This window comes from Patella vulgata, chromosome 2 (assembly GCF_932274485.2).
Source record: "Patella vulgata chromosome 2, xgPatVulg1.2, whole genome shotgun sequence".
In the NCBI taxonomy this organism is placed as follows: Eukaryota; Metazoa; Mollusca; class Gastropoda; family Patellidae; genus Patella; species Patella vulgata.
The window spans coordinates 92,899,064-92,919,065 of record NC_065880.2 but is presented as its reverse complement, the minus strand read 5'-3'; the positions used below and the strand labels follow the sequence as shown (position 1 = coordinate 92,919,065).

General features: G+C 38.2%; 1 protein-coding gene across 1 annotated transcript in view; it reads right to left on the bottom strand.

The window, feature by feature from the left end:
- LOC126810137 (ras-related protein Rap-2a) overlaps positions 1-12,893 on the bottom strand; it is a 95,970-nt gene extending 83,077 nt beyond the window's left edge. Inside the window, exon 1 of the mRNA XM_050535130.2 lies at positions 12,782-12,893. The gene's annotated coding sequence lies outside the window, so the exon portion shown is untranslated. The remainder of the gene's footprint in view (positions 1-12,781) is intronic.
- Between the last annotated feature and the right edge of the window lie 7,109 nt (positions 12,894-20,002).

Genomic DNA, 20,002 nt, shown 5'->3' with positions numbered 1-20,002 from the left:
TTACTAGACCCATCACTAGGCTTCCTATATTATTGTTTGTGGACGGTTTACTACTCAGTGATAAGCCTGCGCCGCAAAAAGAGGTCTTGCCTTTTATTATTAGTATAATGACTTCCTCATGTGCGGCAGGTTAGTTTGCTTCTAAAAACACTGTTTTCTGTTCCAAAAAATACAAAAGTAATTTTCAACCAGATGACCATGGCTCTTTTCACCGAGACTAGATAATTTCTCTCGGTGTAAGGATATAGCTATGGATAAGTTCATACAAGGTCAATAAATCCGCGGTCACTTCGGGTCACACTGTTGAGAAAATAAACCGATGGGTTTGTTTAGTAGCAAATCGAGCGTGAATCAACTGAGTTTGTACTGAAAAATTTTTCAGTGATATGTATGAACTGTCTTCACACATTCGGATTATAATTAGCGATACACAGATACAGTGGCAAGTGTTGTACTTCACAGACTGTTTACCTCCGAACTACCTCCGCACGAAATCCCCGATTTGGGTACTTGTTAAAAGAAAAAGAAATAGTACCTGTGCGCATGCCAGTAAAAAAACCCTAAGAATTCGCGCATAAAAATGCCCGAACGTACCAGGCGCCAGGTCATCTAGTCCTAGAGTATTTAGTAAGATTATGAAGCCGGTTATGGCACACTTTCGACGTAATGGTATTCTGTGTGTCATATATATCGATGACTTTTATATTCAGACAGACAGTCCTGAGGAATTAAAACAACATTTAAATAGTATTATTACCGATCTTGAATATCTAGGTTTTACTATAAATTATGAAAAGTCATGTCTTACTCCAACTACAGAGATTAAGTATTCAGGATTTACTATCAATTCTGAACGTATGGCGATACGATTGCCACAAGAAAAAGCAATAGACATAGTAAAATTTGGGAAGAAAATTCTAAACAAAAAGGCACCATCTATAAGAGATGTTGCGAAATTGATTGGACTTTACAATTCGGCAATGCCAGCTGTCAAATATGGACAGTCACATTTTAGACATCTTGAACTTAACAAACTAAGTTACCTTAGGCCTAACAACTGGAATTTTGATTCCAAAATGAAAGTTAATAAACAATCTAAAAATGAGATCATATGGTGGAACAAAAATCTTCTCAATTCTGAGAAACCTATCATTATGCCTGAACACGACTTCATAATCCAAACAGACTCGAGTGGTCTAAGTTGGGGTGCAATATGTTGTGGGAAATCTGTTGGTGGAAATTGGTCTATGGAGGAAAAACAATTACATATCGATATACAGTGGACTCTGTCACATCCGACATCGTACGGGATCGTTACAATACTTCGGATCACACAGCGTTTCGGAATACCGGAGCTTTCTCCAAAACCGGAAATACTGTACTGTCATCCAAGCTTTGCGATTGGCCGACCAATTGACTGGCGGGTTGATCTTGTCCACTCCCTTAAAACATTCTTTGATGTTAAAACGTTCTTTCCACGAAGAAAGCCAGCCATCCGATGCTTTAAAATCATCACAATTCTTTCCTTCGCAAAAAGTAACGCTTGGCTCTTAGTTATTGGACCTGATATTATTGGAATGTTTTTACTTCTGGCGCGTACAAACCACTCATGTGTCACTGTGTTGACGTCTTCAAATTTTGAGTTGGCGTAAAATCGTTTCTTACTGCAGTTTAAATTATCGGCAAACTTCTGTTTAAATTCATCTTTACGCTTTAATATGTCTGACACTGTAGCTCGGCTTCACACCCATTGAGTTTTAATCTCACCGATAATTGGGTGCTTCACACCCACTGTTTGAAGTACGGATTGTACAGTGCCGATTCAATGGAAATTATGTGACGGGACGGCTAATTGATGTCGGAATCCGGAACATACAGAATTCGGATTTACCAGCGAATTTTTGGCTGAAGTAATAAGGAAATAAATCGGGACATGAAAATCATGTCGGATGTCACAGCAATCCGGAGTGATCAGAGATCGGATGTGACAGAGTCCACTAGAAACTAAGGCCATTCTAATGGCACTTTTATCATTTGACAAAACTTATGAATTTCATAACACCAGTATTCATATACAGTGCGACAATTCGACTGCTGTTAGCTACATCAAAAACATGGGGGGAACCAAATGTATACAGTGCAATGAATTGGCACATGAGACCTGGTCGTGGTGTTAGAGCAGAAATCCCTGGCTTTCAATTTCGCATATTGCTGGAAAACACAACACCTTGGCTGACGCAGCGTCAAGAGCTAACTATTCTGAAAGGACAGAATGGGCATTAGACGAAAAAGTTTTTCGAGACATTTTAGATTACTGCAACCTCACTCCTACTATAGATTTGTTTGCATGCAGACTAAATCATAAACTAGATCGGTACGCCTCCTGGCATGTTGACCCTCGTGCAACAATTATCAATGCCTTTTCATTTGATTGGAAGCAAGAAATCGTATTTTGTTTCCCTCCATTATGTCTACTACCCCGGTGTATTCAAAAAATCATAAAAGATCAATGTAAAGGCATAATCATTGCTCCTATGTGGCCAACACAGCCTTGGTTTTCACAGCTTATCAACATTTTATGTTTCAGACCAGTTATGTTACCACAGAGGAAGAACCTCCTCAAGATAATGGACAAATCACATCCAATGTGGAACAAACTACACCTGACAGCTTTAGTGGTGTCCGGAATTTATTCAGAGGGAGAGGAATTTCTCAGCAGGCAGCTGAAATTATCATCTCTTCATGGAAGCCTTCAACAAGAAAGCAATACTCATTCATTTTCCGAAAATGGACACTGCTTTGTAGTGAAAGACAGACAAGTTTTTCCAACCCATCTATATCTGAAATCTTAGATTTTCTCGTGAACATTTATAACCAAGGATCCGGTTACAGCCTACTTAATACGGCACGAAGTTCTTTGTCAAAATTTATTTTTATTGATGGACATTCAGTAGGATCACACCCACTGGTTTGCAAATTTATGAAAGGAATTTATTACAGCAGACCAGCCTTGCCTCGTTATGATAAAACTTGGGATATTCGCTTAGCTTTAAATTTGTTGCGAAAATTGTCACCAGTGAAAGAACTATCACTGAAAGATTTAACAATCAAACTTGTGTTAATTATGCTAATTATATCAGCCCAAAGAGGTCAAACTTTGAAATGTTTTGACATTGACTTTATGGAAGTAAATAAGACTAAAAGCATTTATAAATTTCATATTGGTGAACATTTGAAACAATCTAAACCAGGTAGAAAACCTCTTACAGTGACCTTTAAGGCGTATGCACCTGATAGGCGGTTATGTCCAGTGACAGTATTAAAAGAATATCTAGAACGTACTCATTCCTTACGTAGTGGTGAAACAAAGTTGTTTATTGGATATATAAAGCCACACAAAAGCGTTTCAAGGGACACAATATCGAGATGGACACAAATTGGTCTAATTAAAGCTGGAGTAGATATTTAAAAAATTAAGTCTCATAGTGTAAAAGCTGCATCAACATCGTCGGCTGGACAATTAAATGTTCCCATTTCTGAAATACCTAAAAAAGCAGACTGGAAATCGGAGAAAACTTTTGCCAAATATTATAACAAACAAATCATTGACAGTGAATGTTATGATACTGAACTTTTGAAGCTATAACTTTGAATAGTACTTGAAGTAGAAATATTATTGTTACTATTATATCGTGATTGTTTTGTATTTTAAGGAAAAGAGAACTTTTTCTCTTCAAACATGTTTTCTTGTTTTCTTTACTGATACTGAATGAACATGAGTGCAGACAGGATTTGAAGTCTCACAGAATCACGAATCACGTGATTGGCTGATAGAATATAAAAGATTAGACGAGACTTACCTGTAAGTTGAAGTCTGATCAGAATTCTATCAGCCAATCTTTAGTGTTGAGGGAATAAGTGCCCTCCACTAATGAATAATAATATTGGTAACAATTTTCCCTTCCCTGCATTACACTTAATCCTCTGTCAAGCACACATGTTGTCAAAGACTGATTGGAGCATGCGTATTGCTATCTCACTTAATCCCTCATCACTAAAGATTGGCTGATAGAAGTCTGATCAGACTTCAACTTACAGGTAAGTCTCGTCTAATCTTTTATATTTTAAACGGATGATTAGTCCCCCAGAAAATAATGACCTGCTTCCTGTTGGTCTTCAATGCTGCATAAACCCTATCTCTCTCTCCCTCTCTCTCTCTCTCTCTCTCTCTCTCATATTATCGTGTGTTTTATTACGTCAAGTTCTCCATTTTTTATGTTCATTATACTGGTATATCTAAAGATAACGTTTGACATCCTCGCACTTGCCGTATTTATTGAGGTTAATATTGATTGTATAATAACACCATATTAGGACTAACGCCCAGTCCTTAAAGAGACGTTATATAACAATCAGTTTCTTTTAAAGTGACGTTAACAATGAGAGAGAGAGAGAGAGAGAGAGAGAGTGGCGTGGAGGGGGTGAGGGGTGACACAGTAGTTGCAAGTCGTATACCCCTAGTTATAGCGTATACCCACTGGGAGTCGATCTCTATCTTGACGATGGCAAACCAAACATCCACGTCATTGCCAATGGGTATTCCGACTGGACGTACCCACCCACAGGCAGTAACAGGTCTATTGTTATTCTACATTGATCGGAACTACTAAAGCCCGAAAACTAGTCAATATTATTAAGTGTTTAACGTTTAGAAGCACTGAGAATACCCGATATCAGAAAATATCTTAATTATTCTCTGCGTTTAGTCTAAATATATATTTACAGAGCTATTATAAGGCTTAATGGATAAACCCCCTGAGGCCTAGTTTATTACATGGTCTTTTAGATTATTTGTTTACATCAGCCACGCTATTTATATTTTATTTATATTTTATTTGAGCAGTATATTAATACCTATAAAACTACTGCCTCATTTACTTGATTAATTCACTTTTAGTTGGGCAAGGCATTAAAGCGACAATATACCTTGACATGTACTCTAAACCAATAGCGTGTTGGGGATCACGTGGCTAAGTGGGTAAGACGCTGGCTCGCTAGCCTGGAGTTCGATCCCTGCATTGGCCGAGAAAGTTCAACCAGATTTTCCGGCGTGGTTCCCCCTTGTCAGTGATGCAGGACGGAGGGCCTGACAAGGACAGCTGTCTAGTCCTTCGGATGAGACGGAAAACCGAGGACCCGTGTATACATTAGAATGCACGTAAACGATCCCTTGGCAGTTGGAATTCGATATAAGAGTAGGCGATAGTGCCGCTGCCCGGGCAAAATTTCCCTCATAGCACACTGTATGGCTGGCGTATACCCGTCTTCATTAGCCCAGCATAGGAGCAGAACAGTAGGACGTTAAACCCCATTTCATTTCATCTCATTTCCAATAGCGTGTTAGTCTCAAATTTTGCTCGGTCAGCGGCGCTACAGTATAATACCCTTATTTCGATTTCTAACTACACGGGAGTCTTTAACGTCCACATAAAAGAACCATTGGTAATTGACATTCAATGAGGAGCAGGCGGAGAAACACAGGTTAGAACACTGTATATCGTATACCCTCTTAGTGCAGGAGCTACGGTGGCTAAGTGAGTAAGACGCTGACTTGCTAGTCCTGAGATCACGGGTTCGATCCCGGTGTTGGTCAAAATAGTTCATCCGGATTTCCGCCGTGATTTCTACTTGTCAGTGGTACAGGACGAAGGGCATGACAAGGACAGTTGTGTAGTCCTTCGGATGGGAAGAAAAACTGACTTGCCGCGTACAGTTGGAATTCGATATAAGAGTAGGCTATAGCGCCGCTGTCCGGGCAAAATTTCCCTCATAACACACTGTATGGTATGGCGTAAGTCTAGTCGGAGCAGAACAGTAGAGCGTTAAACCCCATTTCATTTCGTCCTGGTGCAGGGCCCTTATTCACGAAAACTTAAACTAAGTTACAACCGAAATTTTAAGAAATACTGCAACTTCATTGGATATATGCAAATTGATTTTACTGGTCAGCCAGTCGAATTGCAGTATTTCTTAAAATTTCGATTGTATCTTAGTTTAAGTTTTCGTGAATAAGGGCCCCGAAAAGTAAAACTTAAAACACCGTTTTATTTTCCTGTGTCATTTGAGGGCCGGGTCTAAATATTAAGGCCATCTACAGATTTCGTCAAGGTAGCGAGGTTTCAATAGGGATAGGACACGTGATTATTGACGAGATTGCGAGTTAAAGTTAGATGTAGGGTCAGTGTTAGGGTTAGCGCTAGCCCTGTTTAAATCTCGTGACCTTGACGAAATCTGCAGGTGACCTTAATATTGAGAACAGATGGGCTTAAAACTTTTCAGCCAGCCCTCGTCGAACCCATTACCAGTTAAAGTTTGACGAGTTGGTCGAAATGCCGCTGTCCGGGCAACATTCCCCTCGCTAGCATTATACACAGTATTGTGTTGACGAGGGCAATATTGACCATCCATTCCGTAAATACAGTTTATTGTAACATGCTTAAGAGTGAATCTTGCGTTTTGATTGGTCAATTAGACACTGTCGATTGGACAATAACACCCCTCTGTTTTAGTAATTTCTTTTAAAATCCTTAAATAGCATGTTACAGTGTCGATAAACACTTCCTGTTTCGCATTTAGAGGGGTGTTATTGTGCAATAGACATGTCCTGAGATTTTACATTAGAACGCGTCTTGGGTCCTGATGATCTCAGGACATGTCTATTGGACAATAACATCCCTCTAAAGTGTTTATCGCCTAAATATTTTCAGAATAAATACGACGCTTAATCCAGGTTGAACTTTAGTTTATTTTTACCCCGCTAAAACAGTCCATTCCATTAGATAATCAATGCTGCTAACACACGTGTCATGAAAATGGTTGAACAATCAATCATACAAAACGGAACAAAATATCGACACATTTTATGAAAACAATTCTACATTTTCATATTAAAGGGACCATCCCGATTTTAACAGAGTCTCAGAAATAAAAGTCTGTGTACGTATGAAATGTAAGCGCTAAAATATAGAGGAGTGTTGTATTTACTTTGCCTCAAAATTTCAGCTCAAAATATTGAGTCGTTTGGATGTGAACATCAAAACCGCTTATCCGGAAACGTAACCCTTTTAAGATTTGGGGTCTATTTTATCGTTCGGTGACCCGAAAATCTATTGCAGTTCCTTTAGTGCATGGCCCACGTGCTGTACCTGATGACGAAAGGTAAATTTCACCTGCACATGATTTTTATAAAATAAAAGTATGGTTTTATTCAGTCACCGTATATTACAGCTTGGAACACGGTCTCTATTTCCAGATAAGACTGACGGGTTTAAGTTGTTTGAAAACGTATCGCGTATATTGAGTTAGTTGCTCGGCCCTAATGTAAAGGATTGTAAGGGCTTCTCACGCCAAATTTATCAGTTTTATTCTCCAAAATATAATCGAGAGTGGCCCTTTAAATTATTAAATTGCGAATTCAATATTTAAGCCTTCCAATGGCGCAGAGAGTTGATTATGGGCCTGTTATATGGATAAATGTCTAAATAGACGGACCTGGATCTTACATAATGCATCTTTAAGAAATGACGCTTAACATCTGACTAATCTGCACCAAACGCGCTCATGGAGACGCCCATGCACTATGCAGTGTGTGCTGGAAGAGGAATTTGAAACTTACTCCCCATTGAATCTGTCATGTGGTCTTTTACGATAGTTGATCCCATTGTTAGGGTGACCCACCATAAATAAATATCTCCATATATCTCGACAATTACGCCACAATATTTATATATATGCCAAGCCTCAAATCAGTTTCACACAATTATAGTCACTAAATAAACGATCATGTTGTACTTAATAAGCTATGACCATTAATCATGTATAAATAATAGACTGAAAACTGGTTCCAAGAGTCGTCCATAACATCCAGACACTTTTGAGTAAAAGATAGGTTACGTGCCCTTGTTTTGAAATTAGTCTCGCTTAACCAGTCTATCGACCATTCTACGTCTGATTGACAGGTCGGGATAATCAAGACTACTTTTTTTACGAAACGTAACAGAAAGCTAGAACAAGAAATTGAATTTAGAAATAAGCACGTTAGGTAGCTCAACAATCGTTTTAAGAAGCTTGTAAAAGTAAAATGAAACTGCTGCTAGTATCATGTTCCTGCCTAACCCGAGTGATTCAGAGATATTATTTGTACTAAACCAAAAGATGCCGCTCTTAACGGTACAGTTAATGATAAAGCGATTTAAAAAATGAAACGAACGTAATTTCTAAATCTGCTGTAATAACCAAGAAGCTTAATTTAACTGCTATTCAAAATCGTCAACAATAAATTTTTTACGGCTGTAATAGTCGATAGATTTGTAGAGAATTGCACGTGCCATGGCTATTTATAGTATCATACTGTCAGAAAGTTGGTCTCGGCACGGCGAATGTGCACGCTTCAGTGGTAGTCTCGAACTATCAGCGGTGGACTGTATTTCTGTGAGTACATGGGTCACCCTACCATTGTTTAAAAGGCAAATTTACCGTTCGTTATCAAGTACAGTACGTGGGTCATGGAGACCTGATTAAATATATGATTGATAGAGTAGAGAAACTGTTAGTTATTTTATATCTCAAAGAGCCTATATTTTAATTGTCAACATATCGTGTTTGACTTTCTAATAATTATACACTAGATTCTATCTGACCTTTCTCAATATCAACTTATTAATGGTTAAAAATCTCCCATGCTTACTTCTTAAAACGCCATCTTTTAAAATATGTTTCTTATTGCTGTGTCGTTTATAGCTTCTGTAATTGTACATTACGAGCTCGAGAAAACTTTAATGATAAATTATGTCGACATTTTCCTGTTGGAAACTAGTTATTTTCTCTCCTTAAACTTTTTACAATTTAATTTACTACTGAGTGACTAACAGTGACAGTATATCAAGTAACCAACAGTGACCGTATATCGCCACTCCATCCCCTTTTCTCAATGATACAAGCTCTGTCTCTCTGCCAATGACAAATGAAATGAAATTGGGTTTAACGTCCTACTGTTCTGCTCTGATTGGGCTAATGGAGACGGGCATACGCCAATCAGTGTGCTATGGGGGAGATTTTGCCCGGCCTACCCTTCTATCAAATTCAAACTGACAATGGTTCGTGTACGTGCACGCCAATGTGTACACGTGACCTCGGGTTTTCTTCCCATCCGGGCGACTAGACAGCTGTCCTTGTTAGACCCTCCTTCCTGCACCCTGAAAGTTACGGTCCAATATGTGCAAATATCGAAAGGAACCTAGATCTTTAGGTTATAATGAGAATTTTCGAACAATTAGGGGTCAAAATCAAAGAAGTTAATGTTCTGATATGCGCGATTATCGAAATTGACCGATATTGTGACCATATACCATATTTTTTACACTATTTGCGTACGAGGAACGGCCATTTTGTCCGATTTTCAGAAAATTTGACTTCAACCAATATCATGGTGTAACGGTGATATATTCAAAAGGATTATTAAATCGGATAAAAATTGTGACCTCTAAAGGTACTTTTCATTCAATCAGGGTCATAATTCTGGAAGTTGCCACCCGATATGAGCAAATATCGAAAGGAACCAAGAGCTTTGGGTTACAAACATACATGTCAAGTTTCATTAAAATTTGATCAAATATTGTGACCTGTATCTAAATACGTCATTTTTTGTACAATAGGGGGCCATAATCCGCGAAGTTATGGTCCGATACTTGCCAAAATGTCAACAGAAACCGAGATTTTTGGGAGATAGACCTATATTTTAATTTTCTTCAAAACTGGATAATAATTGTGAAATGTGGCGACGACAATATGCCGCCACATGAAATTGTGGGCGTTTAAAAACTATTCTATATTTTCAGAATAAACAAAACGATCACCTTTCTCTCAATATCTTATATCATGCTGGGGATATTCCCAATTATTGATGACGTCAATATATAAAAATATGGAAATCGGAAAACACCCAACGAAGAAAAAAAGTACAATCCGTTTAATATGGCCATTTTTCTCAATTCCATTGATCGTTTAGGTCACGTCATAGCTTCATTAGAGGCTAATATTAGAGAGTTTTTACAGGAAGGTTTTAGTTGATTCAGCAGATAATTAGATAATTTGACGAATAGATCTTGGAGGGATCATTTTATTTATTAAATCGACTCGAAACAGCTCTAGGGAGTAGATTATAACTATCTCTCTTTATCGACATAAAACGCGAGTAACTCACAATCCAGATAACGTAAACCACAAGAGACGAACTGGTATCAAAAGTAGACGAAATGGTGCGAGTTGGGGCTACTGGATAATTATAAAAGGACAATCTTGTTTTTTAGAATCACCATGAGACGAACTTGTAGGACAGATGTGGACAACGCGATCAAACAAAATTAACCCCATAATCCCGATAGAGAAACCACGTGGGATTTAGGAATAAATGTAGACGAAGTGGTAAAACTAATTAAGGAACGCGACCCACAGATCAAATAAACACAAAGAGGCTTACACGGCAGGAATATTTTATTTAAATACAAAAACATCAAGTGTAATTGGACGACAGTGGAGATTGAACGTAATAGCTTTATTATGAGAGAGAGAGAGAGGGAGAGAGAGAGAGAGAGAGAGATGGGGTTTAACGTCCACTCGACACAAACTAACATATGCTTTTAAGTTTATTTCAATAATTCACTTGCGTATAGGGATCTTTAGCAGTGGGAGGAAACCGGAGGACCCGGAGAAAACCCACGATGTTGGACAGGCGACCCTACTCCTTGTCACGCACAACCGGGGAATCGAAACCACGCCAGTTGACTCAATGACAGCTCTTATGATACAGCGCGCAGGTGATAACCATTCGCCCCCCCCCCCCCCCGCAGCATACAAATAGAGCAATACAGTATAACACATACTTAAAGATACATTAGGTAATATTAGATAAAGATACGGCAGTTCTCACTATAGTAGGTACAAAATAGATAATGTAAAGGGAATATGCTGAAAATTTCAGCCGAATTGCTTCACTCTAAGCCGATAAAACCTTATTATACCACCGCCACGATAATTAACAAAGTCTCGATTATTCACCTTTGCGGTTAATCAATAGGCATTGAACAGCAGATCGGATTCAAATCCATTGAAAACCGGACAGATAAGGTAAGTCTGAATGCTATCGGATGAGTCCGACTTTAAATAGATTAGAACGGTTCGGTCATTTAAAGATTTGATTTAAAAATGGTGAAGCGATTCTAAGCTTCCAACAACCAGCACGGTGGTTAGAATCAATGCATACATCTTGTCAAACCTTGAAAGGCTAATATATTCGCTCAGAATAAAGTAATTTGAATGAAACTGTCAATATATTAATTATGCATTATCTGTTTTTGAACTATTGTAGCAACAACGGTACGCTTTTTATCTAAATCTTACAGTAGATGCCGGACACATTTAATGAACAACCTTACAAAATTACAGACAGTGGAAAAATCCAATGGAAAGTCGACCAGAGGCTGAAATCTTTAAGATCAATTTCTCATAATTTGATAATTGTTACAGGTGCGCTCGCCCTTTCTGCTGCTAACCATGGCCACTGTTATTGGCGTATCTTAAAACGGTTAAATAAAAACAGATTCCATTTCGTTCTCAACAGAAGCTACAAACACAGTCAACCAAAACAAGGTTATTGTATTTTCAACAGGTATCGATTAATTCCCACAAAACACGGAGAATTTCCACATCTATTACTTTCGTTTCGTTAAATATAAACGCTTCAGTCTCTAATTTTAAACGGTTGATTAATTCTGCAGATAATAACGATGGCCGTTCTGTTGGCTATTAATGATGTATTAAGGAAAGCGAGAACCGAAATGTAATAGGGCTTAAAGTCCTGCATTTCCGTACAAACCAAGCTAATGAAGGCGGGCCATACGCTATGCAGGGTGCCAAGAGAGTTAGGTCTAACAATTAAGGCCGACTGCAGATTTTGTCAAGGTCACGAGATGTAAACAGAACTTGCGCTAACCCTAACCCCAACCCACAATCTCGTCAACAATTACGTGCCCTAGCCCTTTTTACATTTCACGACCTTGACGAAATCTGCAGATGGGCTTAATATTTAGACTTGACGTGCCAAGAGGGAAATTTGGCAGTATGGCTTACACTTCAACTGCCAAGGTTTATTTCTGTCTATGCCAACGTGTATGTTAGAGTTTAGTTTTTAGTCCCATCTAACAGACTAGACATTGGTCTTTGCCAGGCCCTCGGTCCTGCGCCATTGACCTCCAGAGTCAGCAGATTTGTCATAAGAGATCCTCGGCGTCATCAAATGAGTTATAAATTATAGTAGCCTATGTCACTATCAATACGACACACCAGATCATCAGAGTCAACAAATACGTCATATAATAATAGTAAGTGCAGGGAAACCGCACTACACACAAAAAAGCCCCATAAGACTGAACTTGTGGATAATGTCCCCTGAATTAAGTCCCTCCCCCTCTCTCTCCCTCTCTCCCTCCCTCTCCCTCCCCCTCTCTCTCTATCTCTTTATTAATCGAGACAAACTCTAGCCCCTGTCATGATCCAATGATTATTTCCGTTAATTGATTAACGTTCGTTTTCCAATAACGGCATTTATATGTTCAGTAAATGTTCTAGTCGGTTTAATGATTACATCTCACAAAGAATTACTGTACATAATCACGAAACGTATTCACCAAGTGCACAGACAAAAAAACATAATTATATACATTACCGATATGTGTTTTTATCCATTATTCTCCGGAATTAATCCTGATAATAGTAAATTATGGTTTCTGTAGTTACCGTGGTAATGTATAATATTCAAGATTTAGGAATCTCAGAATAACTGCGTGTTCCGTCCAGCAAAGTGGCCATGAATGTTATGCACGATTTCAGAACATCGGAATAACTGAATAATATCGTCGTGTGTTCAATCCAATTACGGTATCTGTGAATAACGAGAGAGAGAGAGAGGGGAGAGAGAGAGAGAGGGGAGAGAAGAGAGAGAGAGAGAGAGAGAGAGAGAGAGAGGAGAGAGAGAGAGAGAGAGGGTTTAACGTCCACTCGACACAAACTAGGTCATTTCGGGACTAACATATGGTTTAAAATTATTTCACTAATTCGCAGTGGGAGGAAACCAGAGTACCCGGGGAAAACCCACGAGGATGGACAGGCGACCCTACTCCTTGTCACGTACAATCGGGGATTCGAAACCACGTCAGTTGCCTCAATGACAGGCCTTAGTACGTGCTAACCATTCGGCCACCCCCCTCACCCCCCGCCAGATTAAAGAACGTCAGAATAATGTTATGTGTGTTCAGCTGTCACAACTTCGACATTCACTAACAGATAATATTGTCACTGATATGGCATGACTCCCTTTCCCGCCATTGTAATAATAGAATCATATGAATTATTTAGAAGTTATTGTATAATGATACTGTTTACTGTAATAGAGGTGAAGAGCCATATCATAAATTGCTATCGGGGAATTATCATTATTATGCCAAAACAGTTTACTTTTTCCCAGGCTATACTATATGGTGGTATAGCTGAAAGGGTTGGACTTGTTTATCCAGACACCTAGTGAATGCTTCTCTACAATCGCGCCCCTAACTGCTATAGATAACTGAACATATTTATCTTCTATATATATATTTGTGACTTTCGTTTGTCTGTCTGTCTGTCTGTCTGTCTGTTCGGGGTTGGCGGCTACACTAGGTCTGCCCCGAGTCTGAAATTTGGGGTATAGGGGTAGCTCGGACCGGGGAGTAACATAGGCCAGGTGGCGTTAGTCTACCACTTCCGGTTTCGGAGTTATGACCCCCTAGCGAAGCCGGTCTGTTCGGGGTTGGCGGCTACACTAGGTCTGTCCCGAGTCTGAAATTTGGGGTATAGGTGTAGCTCGGACCGGGGAGTAGCATGGGCCAGGTGGCGTTAGTCTACCACTTCCGGTTTCGGAGTTATGACCCCCGAGCGAAGCCGGTCTGTTCGGGGTTGGCGGCTACACTAGGTCTGCCCCGAGTCTGAAATTTGAAGTATAGGGGTAGCTCGGACCGGGGAGTAACATAGACCAGGTGGCGTTAGTCTACCACGTCCGGTTTCGGGGTTATGACCCCCGAGCGAAGCCGGGTATCCTGCTAGTCTATCATAAATTGCAACAATGGAAGGTGATACTGTATGATGGTATAGTGGAAAGGCGTCACTGTGCATGCGCGTGTGTTATAGAATGTTTATCCAACCACAAGGCGAATGCTGGTCTAGGAGCACGTCTGTAACTGCATATCAATAAGCGTAGAATGTCAGACTGGGAATTGAATAAAGAGCTGCGAGAGCCGTACTACAGAATTAGTTTGTTTTATTCACGGAAATATATCAAGGAGTTTCCCTTTATGGCAATCTTTTCAGTTCTCACATTCATTAGGGTGTTTCCTTTTAAGTTATCAATTCTTTAGATATTTGCTATATCCCTATATCTACCATTTATTGATAGTTCCCCTTTAAGTGACTCATTTTTTAAAATAATTATTGGTATTTCACCCCTTTATCCTATTTAGTGTTTAACAAGTAAGCTCTGATGAGGATGTTCAGCTTTAAGTCATCAATTCTTTAAATATTTACTATATCTACTATTTATTGAGAGTTCCCCTTTAAATGACTCATTTTGTTTTTAAATATTGCTATTCCTCCCTTTTTATCCTATTTAGTATTTAACAAGTAAGCGATGATGAGGGTGCGTGTGATTCATTCATAACCTGAATATTTATAACAATGTTTCTTGGATTTGGGATATTTGACTTCCAAATATGGTATTTATGTTTGATTTATTAAAGTTGCCCAGTTATAATTATACTCAGCACACCAATGTTCATACAATATTCACATTATTGATTTCCAAACTTGTTAACAAAATGAAATGGGTTCAACGTCTTTGTCTTCTACACCAATCGATCTTACTAAATATGGTCGAATCATTTTGCTAGGTCGGGGTGTGTGTGTGTGTGTGTGGGGGGACGAATGGTTAACATCGTCAGGTCTGTCATTGAGTCCAGAGGCGTAGTTTCGATTTTCCGCTTGTACGCGACAAGTAGTCTGTAACATTTGGTGTAGCATATGTGACCGTGAGGTCCGTCAGATATTACAAGAGTCTGGAATGGTTCTTCAAATCTTTAATACTGGAAACTTATAATAACAATTATCTACATACACTTACAGGACCGCGGATAACCGACTAGTACCTTATGCTACTAAGTCGGATAGACCTAAATGATTGACGTATCAAGTATAATCACATATTTATATGGAATTACTTCTAATCACTTGGCTAGATCAAGTGTTGACATAAATAAGCATTGATGTAATGATGTACAATATAAGAAATAAAACAATGGTAAATAAAACAATTAATAGATTAATCATACGATTGGCATGTTCACCAGACAGGCCATATTGTCTGTTACTTTCTATCTATAACAGTTTTATAAACAATAAGGGATTATAATAAATTAACATGTCATTAGGATTACATAACATTTTACCCTTGGCTAGTCGCCTTTTAATAGCACACATACAATTAATGTTTCAAAGGAATAGAATAGTTATTGTCCCGAGAGTTTAAATAAATTCAATTTGAAGGCTTTCACTTTTAAAATTAATAATACATTATCTTAAATATTCAAGATTTAAATTATAACATATAACTACTATAACCTGCACGGTTATAACATAACACAAGGTGGGATGTAACATAATGTGAGGTGGAATATAACATAAGGTCAGATGGGTGGGGTGTAACGTATGGGATGTAGTATACTATTAGTTGGGACGTGGCATAGTGTGAGGTGGGATATAACATAAGGTCAGATGGCTGGGGTGTAACGTATGGGATGTAGCATACTATTAGTTGGGACGTGGCATGATGTGAGGTGGAATATAACATAAGGTCAGATGGCTGGGGTGTAACGTATGGGATGTAGCATACTATTAGTTGGGACGTGGCATGATGTGAGGTGGAATATAACATAAGGTCAGATGGCTGGGGTGTAACGTATGGGATGTAGCATACTATTAGTTGGGACGTGGCATGATGTGAGGTGGAATATAACATAAGGTCAGATGGCTGGGGTGTAACGTATGGGATGTAGCATACTATTAGTTGTGACGTGGCATGATGTGAGGTGGAATATAACATAAGGTCAGATGGCTGGGGTGTAACGTATGGGATGTAGCATACTATTAGTTGTGACGTGGCATGATGTGAGGTGGAATATAACATAAGGTCAGATGGCTGGGGTGTAACGTATGGGATGTAGCATACTATTAGTTGGGACGTGGCATGATGTGAGGTGGAATATAACATAAGGTCAGATGGGTGGGGTGTAACGTATGGGATGTAGCATACTATTAGTTGGGACGTAAACATAACGTAAGGTGGGATGTAACAACGTGTTAGCCGTCAGATGCACGTGTAGAACCCCTTTGATTGATCCCATTATACCACTTTACCTTTCTCTCATATTTCCAGGGGGGGGGGGGGTGTAGCACGTGCGCGCTGTATCGTAAGGTCTGCCATTGAGTCAACTGGCGTGGCGTTGTTTCGATTCCCCGGTTGTAGGATCGCCTGTCCAACCTCGTGGGTTTTCTCCTGGGCCTCTGGTTTCCTCCCACTGCTAAAAACCCCTACGCGCAAGCGAATCATTGAAATAAAATTGAACCATGTGTTAGTCCCGAAATGGCCTAGTTTGTGTCGAGTGGATGTTAAACTCTCTCTCTCTCTCTCTCTCTCTCTCTCTCTCTCACATTTAGCTTTTCTGTACAATAGATTACTAGATTACCATTTGCAAGCCGCTCGATAAACACATAGCTGGTTTTATAACTATTTTGTAAAATAAATTTATTTTATATCCATTTTATCGATTTTCCGTCGCTTTAGAGCGTTTTCTATCATTACAGAACGAGCCCTAGGTTTCTAGAGAATATTAGTCTAGTTTAATTGCTAGCTTTTAAAAAAATAGAGCCATTTAACTACATAAATTCAAATAATTATCTTATACAGTTCCATGGGAATTATATTTACAACCAGCAAGTCTCTCAGATAATAGGTTATCGTAGAAGTCCAGTTTCCCCTTGTTTCTGTTTTTAGATGAGGCTAATTTATTGGAATATATCTGTCTCTATCTCTATAATATTATATTCTAGACAGACCAATTAGTTTTATTATATGATGTCACTTCCTTGTTTCATGTGGGGCATATTAAAAATCGTCATGTCATTGAATTTTATTGCGTATTCATTTTGTTTCAGGCTTCAAAATTTAAACAGGCATTATTCAAGAGCTAAATCTGCATATTGCAGGTCTTTCGTTAGGCCTGAAATGTTATATAAATTATTAATTAGACATTAATTAACTTATCCAGACCATAATCAACCCTCGATGTCATTGCTAGCCTGTGATATTTACTGAATTAGAATCTGATCTGCAGCTCAATGCTCATTGATGATTAAATCAAAAAATGGATAATCGAGACTATGTTTTTTTTTATCGTACCGACTTTAGTAATGATGATCTAGGCTATGCCTAAAATTAAATCGCTAAATTCTTTGTTCAGAGTGGATCAATTTGACTTAAATTGTCAGCAAATTCTCTTTACATTATCTAGTTTTTTACTATTACATTGGGAACTTCCGGCTCTTTATCTAAACTTCAATAATGTATCTTTAACTGAAACAGAAAAAGCTGATGTGGGGATTGTTTTGAAATATTAATTTTGTCATTTTATTAACCAAACCGACTTTGGGACCTGAAATACTGTACCATTATTATAGTAGTGATACTAGAAAGAAAATAAAACAGCTACATAAATTAAACAGAACATAAATTAAACAGGAACTAAACTTCATCGGGAACATAAACATTAACATAGTACATGAACAGTTTAAGATAATCATTTCGCTCCTCTGCCACGGCAGCGGCTGATTTCGGGTTAGTCCATTCTCCGGTCTCTGCCCCCACCCACTCCCCTTCCTCTGTAACACCATCTTAGTGATAACAGTGAACATTTTAGTAAATATATTATTATTTATTTAAACCAGGCACAACATATAAACAGCTACATAAATACAGCAGGAACATAATATTAAACAGGAACTAAACTACATCAGGAATATATACAATAACATCGACACGGTACATTAATTTAGTATATGACTATTTCAACCATTTGACCCTTCTGCCTCGGATGCCTGAACTCGGATGAGCCCACTCGCCGGTCTCTGCTCTCTTCTCGTCTGTCTGTCAGCAACCCCCTGGTTACACAGCTTCCGACAATAGTGAAAATAGATAAGAGTCATCGTCATATATGGAATTTTCTATTTATCACGCTAAGCGTCATAAACCGAGGTCAATCTTGGTACTAGTGGACGTGCACGTAAAAGAACCGATGCAGTTTCTCTCATGGCACGCATCATGGCGTGGCTCCGTCTTCATTCGTCCAGTTGGTGTCGACAAGTAACTAGCAAAGATATTATTGTTTACGAGCGTACATCTTCACTGTTCATCTCCACAGTCCAAAGTCTAATGTATACAATAATCTAGACTGTTCATCTCCACAGTCGAAATGTACAAATAATCTAGACTGTTCATCTCCACAGTCCACAGTCTAAATGTATACAATAATCTAGACTGTTCATCTCCACAGTCTAAATGTTAACAATAATCTAGATTGTTCATCCCCACAGTCTAAATGTATACAATAATCTAGACTGTTCATCTCCACAGTCTAAATGTATACAATAATCTAGACTGTTCATCTCCACAGTCTAAATGTAAACAATAATCTAGACTGTTCATCTCCACAGTCTAAATGTAAACAATCTAGACTGTTCATCGCCACAGTCTAAATGTTAACAATAATATAGACTGTTCATCTCCACAGTCTAAATGTTAACAATAATATAGACTGTTTATCTCCACAGTCTAAATGTTAACACTAATATAGACTGTTCATCTCCACAGTCTAAATGTTAACAATAATATAGACTGTTCATCTCGACAGTCTAAATGTTAACAATAATATAGACTGTTCATCTCCACAGTCTAAATGTTAACAATAATATAGACTGTTCATCTCCACAGTCTAAATGTTAACAATAATATAGACGACTGTCCACCTTCACAGTCTAAATGTTAACAATAATCTAGACTGTTCATCTCTACAGTCCACAGTCTAAATGTTAACAACAATCTAGACTGTTCATCTCCACATTCTAAATGTTAATACTAACCTCGACTGTTCATCTCCACAACCCACAGTCTAAATGTAAACAATATATATACTGCTCATCTCCACAACCAACAGTATAAATGTTAACAATAATATATTTAATATATTCATAAGTTTATTGATATGTCAAATACGTTTTCAATGTTATGCATATCTTTAGCCTGTTCTCTAAGGTTGTTCGTTTTCACCATTAGGCCCGTCATAAAGCGTATGGATTGATGTGTATGGGTGTGTTATGTATGTAACTATGTATACTACAACTTACAATATATACTTAACATTTCAGCCATTTTATTATGTGTTTAAAATGTGTGATATTTCAACTAAGTATATACACCCCTTTGTTTTGTTGTAGTGATATATATTATATATATATATGCATGTATTATATAAGGAGAAGGGTATTAAAGACGCCGAATCTGTTCCCCAGTTCAGCAATCCTAATTAAAATATTGTTTTTTGTGATGAATCTGTTTTTAGTATATTCAGTATTTATAATAAGTTATAATAATTTAGACTCAAGGGGATTCTACTCTGCTTTATAATTTCACCAGTTATAATTAAAGAAGAAATATAGACACAAACAAAGAGAGAGAGAGAGATAGAAGAGAGAGAGAGAGTAACGTACACTCAACACAAACTAGGTCATTTCGGGACTAACATGTGGTTCA